Genomic DNA, 5,807 nt, shown 5'->3' with positions numbered 1-5,807 from the left:
CGCACGTAATGTGAAAATACTTGAGTAACAAGTACCTCCTGTCCATTGGCATTTTGTCCTTAGTTATTGTCTTGTAAATATTCTATATCACATGTGTCAAACTCAAGGCCCGGGGGCCAAATCAGGCCCTTGGTGGATTTAATTTCGGCCCGCAGGATAATTTCTAATTCCTATTAGATCTGGCCCTCCGGTATATTGCACGCACACCTTCACTCCATCCTGAGGGTCTCCTCAGCTCAGAGCCTGAGCCCAAACATTGATGACCTTGCACCCAAGATGAGATGCCAAGTATCTGAACTAGCATCACGAGCAGCACACTGAGTTTAATGGATGTTTCCTTCTGCACTTTCTCTCTCACGTCAACAGGGCATGTTTGGTTTTCTCTTTGAGGGAAATAGTTTTGTTGAAGCTGTTGTTGGCCTGTGGGAAAATGTAATCATAAGAAATGACTCTGGAAAAGCTGCAGATAGAGCCATAAGAAATGAATGAACTGATTATTTAATGTTTAATGTTGTTTTTATAGGCAATAATTTAAGCTTTGTTAGTTCCAGGTTTAATATGTGCAATAAGTTCATTTCAATAAGTTCTGCAATAAACATTGAACCAGTCCGGCCCTCCACTAGTACCCATTTTTTAATTTTGGCCCACTGTGTGTTTGAGTTTGACCCCCCTGCTCTAGTGTGTACTTGTCTCCACTTGTCCTGTAACAAAACAATACCAATTCAAATCTTTGGACTAATCACTTCTTGTCTCTGTCCCTGCAGAAACCGTCCATCATGCATCAGCAGTAGTCCGTCCTCTCCACCCCCCTCCCCTCACTCAGAGCAGTGTGTCCCCCCCTCCTCCCCCCCTCAGTGCCTGGCCTACCTGCCCAACCTCTCTCAGCCCTCTCTGGTGATGCTGTACCAACCGGAGACAGAGGAGAGGAGGAAGAGGAGGAGGGAGGAAGAGGAGGGGGCGATGATGAAGAGGGGAAAGATGGGGTTAGAAGAAAATGAACAGTCTTGCAGTGATGTAGCAGAATCAACGGACACTAAGACCCCCGACCGGACGTTTAACGAGAGTCTGGGGGTCAGCAGCAGCTGTGAGCAGCCGTCACACTACCTCTACGTGCCCAACCACGCAGGTACACACACACGCAACACTTCTAATCCTGAGAGAGGGGCTTTTAGTCCCGGTAACATCGTAGTTAACGTGTTTTTAATACTCTCCCCTCCTCTCCAGGTCTGAACAGCTTGAACTTCTTGCTCTCTGGGGGTCACCCTCTCTCTGGGGGTCTCTGTCTCTCTGGGGGTCACCCTCTCTCTGGGGGTCTCTCTCTCTCCGGGGGTCACTCTCTCCCCCCCACTGTTCCCACTCTGGCTCTCCCCTACGTCCTGGTTCCCTCGTCTCACTTCAGCCTCCCTGCTCACTTCCTGGTGGGGGGGGCGGCGTACGGCCTGGCGGGGTCAGAGGTCAGCAGGTCACTGACATCGCCCTCCACTCCTGAGCAGAGACAGAGTGTGAACATCAGCACAGCAGAACCACTGGTGAGACGTCTCTTCAGAATCACCACAGTATTTGTCCCACAGAGGGGAAGTCTTCATTTGTTACAGCAGAAAGGGTTTTTAAGAAGTATAGTTTGTTTGTTTGTTCACCATTTAAAGGCCTTGGGTCCCTTGAAAGGGGCTGTACAAATGTAATCTATTATTATTATTATTATTAGAAAAAAGCCAAAGAAAATATTAAAGATTACAAAAGAAGAAAAAAATTACACAATTTACAAATACACATCCTGTGCCACTCATCAGTTCTTGACTCTGACACACACACACACACACACACACACACACACACACACACACACACACACACACACACACACAGACACACACACAGACTTATCCTAACCTTAACCATAACCAACACATGCCTAACCCTAACCCTAACCAAGTCTTCACCCTAAAATTAATGATTCCCCTTATGGGGAGCGCCTCGTCCAGAGTAGGGGTGGAAGGGGGAGGTCAACGCGACGGAATGGACCGGTTGGAGAAGATCGGGAAAAGAACCATACGAACATAGGTTGGCCTCTAGTCTCCTCCTCCCCCTCTCTCACTCCTCTTCTCTCCCCCGTACTACTTCTCCCCTTTCTACCCCAATCTTCTTTTACTTGTCAGAACGTCACTACATCGTCTTAGTTGCCTGTGATTCTGGGGGCTGGCCTGCAAATTGCTCTCAGACCCCCAGTCGTCGTCGACACTCGTCGGCAGTGTGATGGAGATGCACGGGTTGGTGCGTCCATGTGTGTGTGCGTTGTGAAGATTAGGACTCTCTCCCCGAAAATCAGGGCCATTGTAGCATCAATTGCACAAAAATTATGAGAGGGGAGGAGAGGTCCAGACTTGTCGAACTTGAAGAACGAGAGACCCCCAGTGGGAGAGAGACCCCCAGAGACAGAGAGACCCCCAGTGGGAGAGAGACCCCCAGAGAGAGAGAGGCCCCCAGTGAGAGAGGGGGGGTGACAAGGGTGAGACCGAGAGGGGATGCAGGACCAAGGGAGCAGAGTGAAGTCGGAGGGACGAGTGAAGGACCACCCCCCCCGCCGCATGCCGGACCGCCCCAGTCTCCAGTCGTCCAGTGACTGTAGCGGGAGGTGAGGACTCGTCTCTGTCTCACACTTGTAGTCGTGTCGTCTTGGTGACCACTCTGCAGAGAAGTCTTAGTGGTGTCATAAACAGGGTGTCTCCCCTTCAGAAGTAAACAATGTCGTCTTTCCCAAAAATTCTTCATATCAAACAAACAAACAAGTGGTAAATTTCCGGAACCCAGGGAACTTTCCCCGACATGTTTACATTAGATAATAATAATAATAATAATCTTTTTTCGGTTTCTTTTATAATTTCTAATGTTTTCTTCTTTTTTTAATGTGTTAAATGTTTATGTGTAGGACACGGTGAGTAGTCAAGAACTGAGACTGTGTGTGTGTGTGTGTGTGTGTGTGTGTGTGTGTGTGTGTGTGTGTGTGTGTGTGTGTGTGTATGTGTGTGTGTCTGAATAGGATTGGAATTGGTATTGGTTGTGTACGGATTGGGATTGGGATTGGTTCAGAAGTGGGATTTTAATTACTAAGGGGAATACCCCTGAGGAATAAGGGTAATTTCCCCCTCCTCCCTCAGGGGGTGCACGCTTGAACACATTGCTAACATCCAGGTGTTCATATTATTACTTATCCTGTGTCGGTGTGTTGTGTTGGTGTTAAATTTATGAGTTATATAACTCATAAATTAACACACAAACACACACACACAAGGATATATAAAATGAACCACCCTGGATTTAGCCAAATGGTGTCAGTGCGACACCCCTGAGCGGAGGAATACCCTGATTACCTCCNTCTTCTACATCAACATGTGTCCCCTCTTCTCCATGTCTCTTCTACATCAACATGTGTCCCCTCTTCTTCATGTCTCTTCTACATCAACATGTGTCCCCTCTTCTTCATCAACATGTGAAGAGAACCAGCTTCGTAGGACCGGAAACCCAGAGTTTTCCCTGAAGTTAGCCGGGTAAGAGAAAATCCTGCTTCGTAGTATACCCCCCAGATGTTTGTCTGTTGATCTGACGCATGGAGCTGCTGTGAAGCAAGTCACATTTCAGACTTGATCTGACCATTAAAGTATTATCGTATCGTATCGTAACTAACAATCTGTCTCTGCTTCCACAGACTCCTCTCACCCCGAAGGAAACCCCAACTTCTGCCTCCAAGGCGTTCTTCCAGACGCCGGGAACTCTGGGAAATGTAGTCAGCGCCGCGCCAGTGGCCAGAAAGAGAGGCTCAGCTCAGAGGAGGCTGGACGTCGGACATCCTCCAGCCAGTTAGGCAGACTAGATGTTTTAACACTCAGGTTGATCTTTAAAAATGCTTTTAAACCATGTGTGTGTTGTAAAATGAAAACATATTTTACTAAACATTCACTATTTCCTAAAAATAACTCAAGTTATTTTTGCATTTTTGCTCATTTCTATCAAATGCTGGGGACTTCATTCTTCAATGAGTGAAGCATTATTGCCAAAATAACAGTGCCCTCCTGTGGTGGGAGTGTGCCACTGCTGTATTTAAATGTGTAATATTTTTTTGCATTTATTCCCCCCCCCCCCTTAGACATGATCAGGCTACCTAATTCCCTGTATTACAAGCCCAATTGATATTTATATTATCGCCAATATGTGTGGATTACAGGGACTGTAACGGAGCATTTTTATTAAGCACTATCTGACTGAACGTCGGATTCATTTGGAGATGATTGTCGTTCGTTTTGCCCCTTTTTTGTTTTGTTAAATTATCACGGTATAAATCTATATCGTAGACAATCCTATTCGGGATCATTTTAAAAAACCACTGTGGAGAAAATCACTACAGCCTTAAAGTGTTTGGACTTTTTGATGCATTAACGGTTTAACACCGAACCCTTCATTAGCTATAAACGTCGACTGAAGGACGCTGCTCTCAGGTACTTGAATACTTTACTAGATGTGAATTTTGGAGCGATATCAAAGTACTGTAAAAGACTGTTTGAAGGTATCCAGGGAAAGCAGACATTTTGGGTTTAAAGCCTTGAAATCTGGATGCTTTTGAGACCAAATAATCCTCTGACCTGTGGATGTGTATTCATTCAAATGTCATTATTTTACATTGTACTCAAAGAGTCCTTTTTACCTTTCCATGCAGAATGTTACATGCTGCTTCACCGTGTATGAAATTATGACTTTTGCACTGCTAGATTTAGTAGTTTGTCTTTTAATTTGAACAAAAGCTGCAACTGTGTGAGCTCTTTTGAACCACTTTCACGCACTCATTAAAAATGTATGATGTGACCAGTGTGTGTGTGTGTGTTTGTTCTCATTAAAGGAAATGTGACCATGTGCAGATTTAACCAAATGCTTTTATAATCCTATTTCTAAGATGTAAGAGCAACTTCTACTTTTTAGGATTAATTATGCCATTTGGTTTCAATGGAAAAATGATCTTATAGATTTATTAATTTAATTAAGAAACCACAGCGTTCAATGTGTGGTATCCCAACAAGACATTTAATTAAAGAGGGACATACAATAAATGCTACCTCAGCATTATTAGTGTTAAACCATTACTAGAGAATACACCCCCCTGTGAGGGTAGTTTGAAACTCTTCAAATATGTTCAATAACTAGCATTAAAGAATCTAAAAGTAACATTTTATATATATATAAAGAATGTTTTTAATTAAGGTCATAATTAATTTGAGATCACGAGAAAACGATGTTTCATACATTAACTGGAATAATACATGTGTCCCCTCTTCTTCTTGTCTCTTCTACATCAACATGTGTCCCCTCTTCTTCATGTCTCTTCTACATCAACATGTGTCCCCTCTTCTTCATGTCTCTTCTACATCAACATGTGTCCCCTCTTCTTCATGTCTCTTCTACATCAACATGTGTCCCCTCTTCTTCTTGTCTCTTCTACATCAACATGTGTCCCCTCTTCTTCATGTCTCTTCTACATCAACATGTGTCCCGTCTTCTTCATGTCTCTTCTACATCAACATGTGTCCCCTCTTCTTCATGTCTCTTCTACATCAACATGTGTCCCCTCTTCTTCATGTCTCTTCTACATCAACATGTGTCCCCTCTTCTTCATGTCTCTTCTACATCAACATGTGTCCCCTCTTCTTCATGTCTCTTCTACATCAACATGTGTCCCCTCTTCTTCATGTCTCTTCTACATCAACATGTGTCCCGTCTTCTTCATGTCTCTTCTACATCAACATGTGTCCCCTCTTCTTCAT

At 44.2% G+C, this 5,807-nt stretch overlaps 1 long non-coding RNA gene across 1 annotated transcript; it reads left to right on the top strand.

The window, feature by feature from the left end:
• The first annotated feature begins 995 nt into the window (after positions 1–995).
• On the top strand, positions 996–4,811 carry LOC104954519 (uncharacterized). Its single transcript, XR_799340.1, has 3 exons — positions 996–1,126; positions 1,225–1,529; positions 3,704–4,811. It is a non-coding gene; the product is annotated as an uncharacterized lncRNA (long non-coding RNA).
• Positions 4,812–5,807: the final 996 nt, after the last annotated feature.

Source organism: Notothenia coriiceps, unplaced genomic scaffold, assembly GCF_000735185.1.
Source record: "Notothenia coriiceps isolate Sejong01 unplaced genomic scaffold, NC01 NC01_scaffold00023464, whole genome shotgun sequence".
Taxonomy (NCBI): domain Eukaryota; kingdom Metazoa; phylum Chordata; class Actinopteri; order Perciformes; family Nototheniidae; genus Notothenia; species Notothenia coriiceps.
This window is presented reverse-complemented; position numbering and strand designations above follow the sequence as displayed.